The sequence below is a fragment of the Callithrix jacchus genome, chromosome 17, assembly GCF_049354715.1.
Source record: "Callithrix jacchus isolate 240 chromosome 17, calJac240_pri, whole genome shotgun sequence".
In the NCBI taxonomy this organism is placed as follows: Eukaryota; Metazoa; Chordata; class Mammalia; order Primates; family Cebidae; genus Callithrix; species Callithrix jacchus.
Window position 1 is genome coordinate 81,983,010 of NC_133518.1, and position 14,325 is coordinate 81,997,334.

Genomic DNA, 14,325 nt, shown 5'->3' on the forward strand with positions numbered 1-14,325 from the left:
TTTTGGAGTATATACACCAACTCAGTATGCTCTCTCATGTAAAATACCGACATTCTAATTTTACGTGAATGGAAAAATATCTAAATATTAACTAGGCACCCGAATGTTAAAATCTAAATTGCTCTAAATATAATCTGTCAGAAAAAGTATACAATGCCCTCTTCTACTCTCTTTTGGAGTATATACACCAACTCAATATGCTCTCTCATGTAAAATACCGAAATTGTAAATTACACGAATTGAAAAAAATCTAAGTAATATCTAGGTGCCCCAAAGTTAAAAGAAAATGGCTCTGAATATAGTCTGTTAGAAAAAATATACAATGCCGTATTCTACTTTTTTTTGGAGTATATACACCAACTCACTATGCTCTCTCATTTAAAATAACGAAATTCAAAATTACAAAAATCAGAATAAATCTAAATATGATCTAGCCACCCGAATGTTAAAAGCAAAATTGATCTGAAAATAATCTGTCTGAAAAAATATACAATGCCCATTTGTACTCTGTTTTGGAGTATATAAACCAACTCAATATGCTCTCCCATGTAAAATATCGAAATTATAAATTTACGCAAATCGAAAAAAATCTAAATATTATCTAGTCACCCCAATGATAAAAGCAAAATTGCTCTGAATATAATCTTTTGGAAAAAATATGCAATGCCCTGTTCTACTCCGTTTTCTAGTACATACACCAACTCAATACGCTCCCATGTAAAATATAATAAATTCTAATTTTACACGAATTGAAAAAATGTAAATATTATCTAGGCACCCCAATGTTATAAAAAAAATTTCTTTGAATATAATTCGTGTGAAAAAATATACAATGTCCTATTCTACTCTGTTGTGGAGCATATACACCATCTCAGCATGCTCTCTCATGTAAAATATCGAAATTCTAATTTTACATGAATTGATATAAATCTAAATATTTTCTAGGCACCCCAATATTAAAAGCAAAATTTCTCTGAATATAATCTTTCAGAAAAAATATACAATGCCCTATTCTACGTTGTTTTGGAGTATCTAAACCAACTCAATATGCTCTCTTATGTAAAACACCGAAATTCTAAATTTATGTGAATCGAAAAGGATCTAAACAATATCTGGGCGCCTCAAAGTTAAAACAAAACGGCTCTGAATATAGTCTGTTTTAAAAAATATACAATGCCTTATTCTACTCTGTTTTGGAGTATATACACTAACTCAGTATGCTCTCTCATATAAGATACAGTAATTCTAATTTTACCCGAATTGAAAAAATCTACATATTATCTAGGCACGCCATTGTTAAAAGCAAAATTTCTCTGAATATATCCTGTCTGAAAAAATATACAATGCCCTTTTCTACACTGTTTTGTAGTATATACACCAACTCAATACGCTCTCATGTAAAATAAAATAAATTCTAATTTTACACGATTTCGAAAAAATGTAAATATTATCTAGGCACCCCAATGTTAAAAAGAAAATTGCTCTGAATATAATCTGTCAGAAAAAATATACAATGCCTTATTCTACTTTGTTTTTGAGTATATACACCAACTCAGTGTGCTCTCTCATGTAAAATACAGTAATTCTATATTTTAGCAAATTGAAAAAAATCTGAATATTATATAGGCACCGCAATGATTAAAAAAAATTGCTCTAAATATAATCTGTCAGTAAAAATATACAATGCCCTATTCTACTCTGTTTTGGAGTATATTCACCAACTCCATATGCTCTCTCATATAAAATACCGAAATTCTATATAGAAGTGAATCGAAAAAAATCTAAATATTATCTAGGCACCCCAATGTTAAAAACAAAATTTCTCTGAATATAATCTTTCATAAAAAATATACAATGCTTTTTTCTACTTTGTTTTGGACTATATACACCAACTCAATATGCTCTCTCATGTAAAATACCGAAATTCTAATTTTACGTGAATCGAAAAAAATCTAAATAATATCTAGGCGCTAAAAAATTAAAAGAAAATGGCTATGAATATAGTCCCTTAGAAAAAATATACAATGCCTTATTCTACGCTGTTTTGGAGTATGTACACCAACTCAGTATACTCTCTCATGTAAAATACCAAAATTATATTTTTACTTGAATCAAGAAAAATCTAAATAATATCTAGGCACCCCGAACTTAAAAGAAAATGTCTCTGAATAAAATATGTTAGAATAAATATACAATGCCTTATTCTACTCTGTTTTGGCGTATATACACCAACTCAGTATGCTCTCTCATCTAAAATACAGAAATTCTATATTTAAGCGAATCGAAAAAAATCGAAATATTATATAGGCACCCCAATGTTAAAAGAAAAATTGTTCTGAATATATTCTGTCAGAAAAAATATACAATGCCTTATTCTACTCTGTTTTGGAGAATATACACCAACCCAATATGCTCTCTCATGTAAAATACCGAAATTCTAATTTTAAATAAATCAAAAAAAATCTAAATATTATCTAGGCGCCCCAAAGTTAAACGAAAATGGCTCTGAATATAATCTGTTAGAAAAAATATACAATGCTTTATTCTACGCGGTTTTGAAGTATATACACCAACTCAGTATGCTCTCTCATGTAAAATACAGAAATTATATAATTAAGCGAATCGAAAAAAATATGAATATTATCGAGGCACCCCAATTTTAAAAACAAAATTGCTCTGAATAGAATCTGTCAGAAAAAAATATACAATGCCCTTTTCTACTTCGTTTTGGAGTATATACACCAACTTTATATGCTCTCTCATGAGAAATACAGAAATTCTATATATAAGCGAATCGAAAAAAATCTAAATATTATTTATGCACCCCAATGTTAAAAGCAAAATTCCTCTGAATATAATTTGTTATAAAAAATATACAATGCCCTTTTCTACTCTGTTTTGTAGTATATACACCAACTCAATATGCTCTCTCATGTTAAATACAGAAATTCTAATTTTACCCGAATAGAAAATATCTAAATATTATCTAGGCACCCCAATGTTGAAAACAAAATTGCTCTGAATATAATCTGTCAGATAAAATATACAATGCCCTATTCTAGTTTGTTTTGGAGTATATAAACCAACTGAGTGTGCTCTTTAATGTAAAATACAGAAATTCTAAATTTACATGAATCGAAAATAACTAAATATTATCTAGGAACCCTAATGTAATAGCAAAATTGCTCTGAATATAATCTGTCAGAAAAAATATACAATGCCCTTTAGTACACTTTTTGGAGTGTATACACCAACTCAATACGCTCTCTCATGTAAAATACCGAAATTCTAATTTTACACGAATCCAAAAAAATCTAAATAATATCTAGGCGGCCGAAAGTTAAAATAAAATGGCTCTGAATATATTCTGTTAGAGAAAATATACAATGCCTTATTCTACTCTGTTCTGGAGTATATACACCAACTAAGAATGCTCTCTCATGTAAAATCCGAAATTCTAAATTTACCCAAATCAAAAAAATCTTAATATTATCTAGGCACCCCAATGTTAAAAACAAAATTACTCTGAATATAATCTCTCAGAAGAAATATACAATTCCCAATTCTACTCTGTTTTGGTGTATATACACCAAATCGATATGCTCTCTCATGTAAAATACAAAAATTCTATATTGATGCGAATTAAATAAAAATCTAAATATAATCTAGGCACCCCAATGTTAAAAACAAAATTGCTCTGAATATAATCTTTCAGAAAAGATATACAATTCCTGTATATAATCCAAAACAGAGTAGAAAAGGGCGTTGTATATTTCTTCTGACAGATTATATTCAGAGAAATATTGTTTTAAACATTGGGGTGCCAAGGTAATATTGAGATTTTTTCGATTCGGGTAAAATTTAAATTTCGGTATTTTACATGAGAGAGCATACATAGTAGGTGTATATCCTCCAAAACAGAGTAGAATAGGGCATTGTATATTTTTTCTGAAAGTTTATATTCAGAGCAATTTTGCAATTAAAATTGGGGTGCCTAGATAATATTTAGATTTTTGTCGATTGGCTTAAATATAGAATTTCTGTATTTTACATGAGAGAGCATATTGAGTGGTGTATATACTCCAAATGAAAGTAGAAGAGGTCATTGTATATTTTTTCTGAGAGATTATATTCAGAGCAATTTTTCTTTTAACATTGGAATGCCTAGATAGTATTTAGATTTTTTTTTGATTCACGTAAATATAGGATTTCTGTACTTTACATGTGAGAGCAAACTGAGTTGGTGTATATAATCCAAAACAGAGTGGAATAGGGCATTGTATATTTTTTCTGACAGATTATATTCAGAGCAATTTTGCTGTTAACATTGGGGTGCCTAAATTATATTTACGTTTTATTCATTTGCTTAAATATAGAATTTCTATATTTTACATGAGAGAGCATATTGTGTTGGCGTATATACTCCAAAACCGAGTAGAATAGGGCATCGTACATTTTTTCTGACAGATTATATTCAGAGCAATTTTGCTTTTAACATTGGGGTGCCTAGATAATATTTAGATTATTTTTGATTCACGTAAAATTAAAATTTCGGTGTTTTACATGAGAGAGCATACTGAGTTGATGTATATACTTCAAAAGAGAGTAGAATAAGGCATTGTATATTTTTTCAAACAGACTATATTCAGAGTCATTTCCTTGTAACTTTGGGGCGCCTAGATATTATTTAGATTTTTTCGATTCACGTAAAATTATAATTAAGCTATTTTATAATAGAGAGCATATTGAGGTGGTGTATATACGACAAAAGAGAGTAGAAAAGGGCATTGTATATTTTTTCTGACAGATTATATTCAGAGCAATTTTGCTTTTAACTTTGGGGTGCCTAGATAATGTTTAGATTTTTGTCGATTCACGTAAATTTATAATTTCTATATATTACATGAGAGACCATAGTGAGTTGGTGTATATACTCCAAAGCAGAGTAGAATAGGGAATTGTATATTTTGTCTGAGAGTTTGTAATCAGAAAAATTTTGCTTTTAACATTCTTGAGCCTAGATAATATTTAGATTTTTTCAATTCACGTAAAATTATAATTTCGGTGTTTTACATGAGAGCATACTGAGTTGGTGTATATACTCCAAAACAGAGTAGAATAGGGTATTGTATATTTTTTCTCACAGATTATATTCAGAGCAATTTTGTTTTTAACATTGGGTTGCCTAGAAAATATTTATATTTTTTTCGATTCACGTAAAGTTATATTTTCGGTATTTTACGTGAGAGAGCATACTAGGTTGTTTTATATACTTTAAAACAGAACAGAATAGGGCATTGTATTTTTTTTTATGACAGATTATAATCAGAGCAGTTTTGTTTTTAACATTGAGGTGCCTAGATAATATTTAGATTTTTTCGATTCGGGTAAAATTAGAATTTCTGTATTTTACATGAGAGAGCGTATTGAGTGTGTGTATATTTTACAAAACAGAGTAGAAAAGGGCATTGTCTATTTTTTCTCACAGATTATATTCTGAGCATTTTTGCTTTTAACATTGGGGTGCCTATGTAATATATAGATTTTTTTCGATTCACTTAAATATTTAATTTTTGTATTTTACATGAGAGAGAATATGGATTTGGTGTATATACTCGAAAACAGAGTAGAATAGGGCGTTGTATATTTTTTCTGACAGATTATATTCAGAGCAATATTTCTTTTAGCATTGGGGTGCCTAGATAATATTTAGAATTTTTTCGATTCACGTATAATTAGAATTTCTGTATTTTACATGAGAGAGCATACTGAGTTTGTGTATATACTCCAAAACAGAGTAGAATAAGGCATTGTATGTTTTTTCTAACAGACTATATTGAGAGTCATTTTTGTTTAACTTTGGGGCGCCCAGATATTATATAGATTTTTTTCAATTCGTGTAAAATTAGAATTTCGGTATTTTACATGAGAGAGCATATGGAGTTGGGGTATATATTTCAAAACAAAGTAGAAAAGGGCATTGTATATTTGTTCTGACAGATTATATTAAGAGCAATTCTGCTTTTAACATTGGGGTGCCTATATAATATATAGATTTCTTTTGATTCACGTAAAATTAGAATTTTGGTATTTTACATGAGAGAGCATACTGAGTTGGTGTATGTACTACAAAACAGGGTTGAATAGGGCATTGTATATTTTTTCTGACAGATTATATTCAGTGAAATTTTGCTTTTAACATTGGGGTGCCTAGATAATATTTAGATTTTTTTCGATTCGCTTAAATATAGAATTTCTGTATTTTACAGTAGAGAGAATATGTAGTTGGTGTATGTACTCCAAAACAGAGTAGAATAGGCAATTTTAAATTTTTTCGTACAGATTATACTCAGAGCAATTTTGTTTTTAACATTAAAATGCCTAGATAACATTTAGATTGTTTTCGATTCGCTTAAATATAGAATTTTTGTATTTTACATGAGAGCATATTGAGATGGTGTATATATTCGAAAATAGAGTAGAATAGGGTATGTTACATTTTTTCTGACAGATTATATTTCGAGCAATTTTGCTTTTAAACTTGGGGTGCCTAGATAATATTTAAATTTTTTCGATTCATTTAGATATAGAATTTCGGTATTTTATATAAGAGAGCATATTGAGTTGGTGTATATTCTCCAAATCAGAGTAGAAAAAAGCATTTTATATTTTTTCTGACAGATTATATTTAGAGCAATTTTGCTGTTAACCTTGGGGTGCCTAGGTAATATTTAGATTTTTTTTTGATTCGCTTAAATATAGAATGTCTGTATTTTACATGAGAGAGCATATGGAGTTGGTGTATATACTTTAATACATAGTAGAATAGGGCATTGTATATTTTTTCTGACAGATTATATTCAGAGCAATTTGGTTTTTAACATTGGGATGCCTAGATAATATTTAGATTTTTCAATTCGGTTAAAAATAGAATTTCTGTATTTTACACGAGAGAGCATACTGAGTTGGCATATATACTACAAAACAGAGTACAAAAAAGCATTGTATATTTTTTCTGACAGATTACATTCATAGATATTTTGCTTTTAACATTGGCTGCCTAGATAATATTTAGATTTTTGTCGATTCGCTTAAATATAGAATTTTTGTATTTTACATGAGAGAGCATATTGAGTGGTGTATATACTCCAAAAAAAAGTAGAATATATCATTATATATTTTTTCTGAGAGATTATATTCAGAGAAATTTTGTTTTTAACATTGGGGTGCCTAGATAATTAGATTTTTTTCGATTCACGTAACTATAGAATTTCTTTATTTTACATGAGAGAGCATATGGAGTTGGGGTATATCCTCCAAAACAGAGTAGAATACGGCATTGTATATTTTTTATGACAGATTATATTCAGAACAATTTTTTTTAACATTGGGGTATCTAGTTAATATTTAGATTTTTTTTAGATTCACGTAAATTTAGAATTTCTTTATTTTACAGGAGAGAGCATACTGAGTTGGTGTATATACTCCAAAACAGAGTAGAATAAGGCATTGTATATTTTTTCTAACAGACAATATTCAGAGCCATTTTCTTTAATTTTGGGGCGCCTAGATATTATTTGTATTTTTTTGATGCGCGTAAAATTATAATTTCGGTATTTTAGATGAGAGAGCATATGGATTTGGTGTATATACCCCAAAACAGAGTAGAATTGGGCATTGTATATTTTTTCTGACACATTATATTCAGAGCAATTTTGTTTTTAACATTGGGTTCACTAGATAATATTTAGAGTTTTTCGATTCACGTAAAATTATAATTTCGGTGTTTTACATGAGAGAGCATACTGAATTGGTGTATATACTCCAAAACAAAATAGAATAAGGCAGTGTACATTTTCTCTAACAGACTATATTCAGAGCCATTGTCTTTTAACTTTGGTGTGCCGAGATATTATTTACATTTTTTTCGATTCACGTAAAATTAGAATTTCGGTATTTTACATGAGACAGCATATTGAGTTAGTGTATATATTGCAAAACAGAGTAGAAAAAAGCATTGTATATTTCTTCTGACAGATTATTTTTAGAGCAATTTTGCTTTTAACATTGGGGTGCCTAGATAATATTTAGATATTTGCCCATTCACGTAAATTAAGAATTTCGGTATTTTACATGAGAGTCCATATTGAGTTGGTGTATATATTCCAAAAAAGAGTAGAATAAGGCATTGTATATTTTTTTCTGACAGGTTATATTCAGAGCAATTTATTTTTAACACTGGCGTGCCTAGATAATATTTAGATCTTTGCCGATTAACGTAAAATTAGAATTTCGGTTGTTTACATGAGAGAGCACACTGAGTTGGTGTGTATACTCCAGAAGAGAGTAGAATAGGACATTGTATATTTTTTCTTACAAATTATATTCAGAGCAATTTGGTTTTTAACATTGGGGTGCCTAGATAATATTTAGAATTTTTTGATTTGGGTAAAATAGGGATTTCTCTGTTTTACATGAGAGAACATATTGAGTTTGTGTATATACTTCAAAACAGGGTAAAAAATGACATTATATATGTCTTCTGACAGATTATATTCAGAGCCATTTTGCTTTTAACATTGGGGTGCCTAGATAATATATAGAATTTTTTCGATTCGCCTAAATAGGGAATTTCTGTATTTTACATGAGAGAGAATATCGAGCTTGTGTATATACTCCAAAACACAGTAGAATAGGGCATTGTATATTTTTTCTGACAGACTATATTCAGAGCAATTTTGTTTTTAACATTGGGGAGCCTAGATAATATTTAGATTTTTTTCAATTCACGTAAAATTAGAATTTCGGTATTTTACAGGAGAGAGCATATTGAGTTGGTGTATATACTCCAAAACATAGTAGAAAAGGGCATTGTATATTTTTTCTTAAAGATGATATTCAGAGAAATTTTGCTTTTAACATTGGACTGCCTAGATAATTTTTAGATTTTTTTCGATTCACGTAAATATAGAATTTTTGTATTTTACAGGAGAGAGCACATGGAGTTGGTGTATATCCTGCAAAACAGAGAAAAATAGGGCATTGTATATTTTTTCTGACAGATTGTATTCAGAACAAGTTTGTTTTTAACATTGGGGTGCCTAGATAATATTTAGATTATTTTCGATTCACGTAAAATTAGAATTTCGGTATTTTACATGAGAGAGCATACTGAGTTGGTGTATATACCCTAAAACAGAGTAGAATCAGGCATTGTATATTTTTTCTGACAGATTATATTCAGAGCAATTTTCTTATTTACATTGGGGTGCATAGATAATATTTAGATATTTTCGATTCGAATAAAATTAGAATTTCTGTATTTTACATGAGAGAGCGTATTGAGTTGTTGTATATACTACAAAAGAGAGTAGAAAAGGGCATTGTATATTCTCTCTGAAAGATTATATTCAGAGCAATCTTGCTTTTAACATTGGGGTGCCTTGATAATATATAGATTTTTCTGATTCGCTTAAATATAGAATTTCTGTATTTTATATGAGAGAGAATATGGAGTTGGTGTATATACCCCAAAACAGACTAGAATAGGGCATTGTATATTTTTTTCTGAAAGATTATATTTAGAGCAATTTTGTTTTTAACACTGGGGTGCCTAGATAATTTTTATATTTTTTTCGATGCACGTAAATTTAGAATTTCGGTATTTTACATGAGAGAGCATATTGAGTTGGTGTATGTACTCCAAAACAAAGTAGAATAAGGCATTGTATGTTTATTCTAAGAGACTATATTCAGAGCCATTTTCTTTTAACTTTGGGGCACATCGATATTATTTAGATTTTTTTCGATTCATGTAAAATTAGTATATCGGGATTTTACATGAGACCATATTGAGTTGGTTTATATACTACAAAACAGAGTAGAATAGGGCATTGTATATTTTATCTGACAGATTATATTCAGAACAATTTTTTTTTTAATTGGGATGCCTAGATAATATTTAGATTTTTTCGATTCGCGTAAATTTAGAATTTCAGTGTTTTACATGAGAGAGCATACTGACTTGGTATATATACTCCAAATCAGAGTAGAATAAGTTATTGTGTATTTTTTTTAACAGAATATATTCAGAGTCATTTTCTTTTAACTTTGGAACGCCTAGATAATATTTAGATATTTTTTGATTCATGTAAAATTTGAATTTCGGTATTTTTTATGAGAGAGCATATTGAGGTGTTGTATATACTCCAAAAGAGATTAGAAAAGGGCATTGTATATTTTTTCTGGCAGATTGTATTCAGAACAATTTTGCTTTTAACATTGGGGTGCCTAGATAATATTCAGATTTCTTTCTATTCACGTAAAATTAGAATTTCAGTATTTTACATTAGAGAGCAAACTGAGTTGGTGTATATACGACAAAACAGAGTAGAAAAGGGCATTGTGTATTTTTTTCTGACAGATTACATTCAGAGCAATTTTTCTTTTAACATTGGTGTGCCTAGATAATATATAGATTAGTTTCGATTCGCTTAAATATAGAAGTTTAGTATTTTACATGAGAGAGAATATGGAGTTGGTGTAAATACTCCAAAACAAAGTAGAATAGGGCATTGTATATTTTTTCTGACAGATTATATTCAGAGAAATTTTTCTTTTAACATTGTGGTGCCTAGATAATATTTAGATTATTTTCGATTCACATAAAATTAGAATTTCGGTATTTTACATGAGAGAAAATACTGAGTTGGTGTATATACTCCAAAACAGAGTAGAATAAGGCATTGTATATTTTTTCTAACAGACTATATTCAGAGTCATTTCCTTTTAATTGTGGGGCGCCTAGATATTATTTAGATTATTTCGATTCACTTAATATTAGAATTTAGCTATTTTATAATAGAGAGCTTATTGAGTTGGTGTATATACGCCAAAAGAAAGTAGAAAAGGGCTTTGTATATATTTTCTGACAGATTATATTCAGAGCAATTTTGCTTTTAACATTGGGGTGCCTAGATAATATTTAGATTTTTGTCGATTAATGTAAAATGATAATTGCTGTATTTTACATAAGAGAGCATACTGAGTTGGTGTATATACTCCAAAACAGTGTATAATAGTGCATTGTATATTTTTTCTGACAGGTTATATTCAGAGCAATCTTGTTTTTAACATTACGGTGCCTAGATAATATTTAGGTTTTTTCAATTCGGGTAAAGCTAGCATTTCAGTATTTTACATGAGACAGCATATGGAGTTGGTGTATGTATTTCAAACCAGAGTAGAAAATGGCATTGTATATTTTTTCTGACAGATTTTATTCAGAGCAATTTTGTTTCTAAAATTGGTGTGCCTAGATTATATTTAGATTTTTTCGATTCAGGTAAAATTAGAATTTCTGTATTTTACATGAGAGAGCATATTTAGTTGGTGTATTTACTACAAAAGAGAGTAGAAAAGGGCATTGTATATTTTTTCGGACAGATTATATTTACAGCAATTTTGCTCTTAACATTGGCGTGCCTAGATAATATTTAGATTATTTTCAATTCGCTTAAATATAGAATTTCTGTACTTTACATGAGAGAGCATACCGAGTTGGTGTATATACTCCAAAACAGAGTAGAATAGAGCATTGTATATTTTTTATGACAGATTATATTCAGAGAAATTTTGTTTTTAACATTGAGGTGCCTAGATAATATTTAAGTTTTTTTCGATTCAATTAAAAATAGAATTTCGGTATTTTACCTGAGAGAGCATACTGAGTTGGTGTATATACTCCAAAACTAAGTAGAATAAGGCATAGTATATATTTCTAACAGACTATATTCAGAGCCATTTTGTTTTAACATTGGGGCGACTAGATATAATTTAGATTTTTTTGATTGACGTAAAATTATAATTTAGGTTTTTACATGAGAGAGCATATGGAGTTGGTGTATGTATTTCAAAACAAAGTAGAAAAATGCATTGTATATTTTTTCTGGCAGATTATATTCAGAGCAATTTTGCTATTAACATTGGATTGCCTATATATTATTTAGATTTATTTCGATTCACGTAAAATTAGAATTTTGGTATTTTACATGAGAGAGCAATTTTGTTTCTAAAATTGGTGTGCCTAGATAATATTTAGATTTTTTTCGATTCACGTAAATTTAGAATTTCTGTATTTTACATGAGAGAGCATATGAAGATGGTGTATATACTCCAATACAGGGTAGAATAGGGCATTGTATATTTCTTCTGACAGATTATATTCAGAGCAATTTGGTTTTTAACATTGGGGTGCCTAGATAATATTTAAATTTTTGAATTTGTGTAAAATTAGAATTTCTGTATTTTAAACGAGAGAGCATACTGAGTTGGTGTATATACTACAAAACAGAGTAGAAAAGGGCATTGTGTATTTTTTTCTGACAGATTACATTCAGAGCAATCTTTCTTTTAACATTGGTGTGCCTAGATAATATTTAGATTTATTTCGATTCGCTTAAATATAGAATTTCTGTATTTTACATGAGAGAGCATATTGAGTGGTGTATACACTTTAAAACAAAGTAGGATATGTCATTGTATATTTGTCTGAGAGATTATATTCAGAGCAATTTTGTTTTTAATATTGTGGTGCCTACATAATATTTAGATTTTTCTCAATTCACGTAAAATTAGAATTTCGGTATTTTACATGAGAGAGCACACTGAGTTGGTTTATATACTTCAAAACAGAGTAGAATAAGGCATTGTATATTTTTTCTAACAGACTATATTCAGAGTCATTTCCTTTTAACTTTGGGGCACCTAGATATTATTTACATTTTTTCGATTCACGTAAAATTAGAATTTAGCTATTTTATAATATAGAGCATATTGAGTTGGTGTATATACGCCAAAAGAGAGTAGAAAAGGGCATTGTATATTTTTTCTGACAGATTATATTCAGAGCAATTTTGCTTTTAACATTGGGGTGCCTAAATAATATTTAGATTTTGGTCGATTCCCGTAAATTTAGAATTTCTGTATTTTACATGAGAGACCATAGTGAGTTGATGTATATACTCCAAAACAGAGTAGAATAGGGCATTGTATATTTTGTCTGAGAGATTATAATCAGAGAAATTTTGCTTTTAACATTCGGGAGCCTAGATAATATTTAGATTATTTTCAATTCACGTAAAATTAGAATTTCGGTGTTTTACATGAGAGAGCATACTGAGTTGGTGTATTTACTCCAAAACAGAGTAGAATAGGGTATTGTAAATTTTTTCTAACAGACTATATTCAGAGTCATTTTCTTCCAACTTCGGGGCGCCGAGATATTATTTAGATTTCTTTCGATTTGTGTAAAATTAGAATTTCGGTATCTTACATGAGAGAGCATATTGATTTGGTGTATATACTACAAAACAGAGTAGAAAAAACTTTGTATATTTTCACTGACAGATTATATTCAGAGCAATTTTGCTTTTAACATGGGGGTGCCTAGATAATATTGAGATTCTTTTCGATTTGCTTATATATGGAATTTCTTTATTTTACATTAGAGAGCATATGGATTTGGTGTATATACTCAAGAACAAAGTCGAATAGGTCTTTGTATATTTTTTCTGACAGATTGTATTCAGAGAAATTTTGTCTTTAACATTGGGGTGCCTAGATAATATTTAGATTGTTTTCGATTCATGTAACATTAGAATTTCGGTATTTTACATGAGAGAGCATACTGAGTTGGTGTATATACTCCAAAACCGGGTAGAATAAGGCATTGTATATTTTTTCTAGAAGAGTATATTTTGAGCCATTTTCTTTTTACTTTGGGGCGCCTAGGTATTATTAAGATTTTTTTCGATTCACGTAAAATTATAATTTCGGTGTTTTAATGGAGAGAGCATATTGAGTTGGTTTATATACTACAAAACAGCGTAGAAAAGGGCATTGTATATTTTTTCTGACAGATTGTATTCACAGCAATTTTGCTTTTAACATTGGGGTTCCTAGATAATATTTAGATTTTTTTTCGATTCGCTTAAATATTGATATTTGGTATTTTACATGAGAGAGCATATGGAGTTGGTGTATATACTCCAAAACAGAGTAGAATAGTGCATTGTATATTTTTTATGACAGATTATATTCAGAGCAATTTTTTTTTAAAATTTGGGTACCTAGATAATATTTAGATTTTTTTCGATTCACGTAAAATTAGAATATTGGTATTTTATATGAGATAGCATACTGAGTTGTTGTATATTCTCCAAAACAGAGTAGAATAAGGTAGTGTATATTTTTTCTAACAGACTATATTCAGAGCCATTTTCTGTTAACTTTGGGGCACCTAGATATTATTAAGATTTTTTTTGA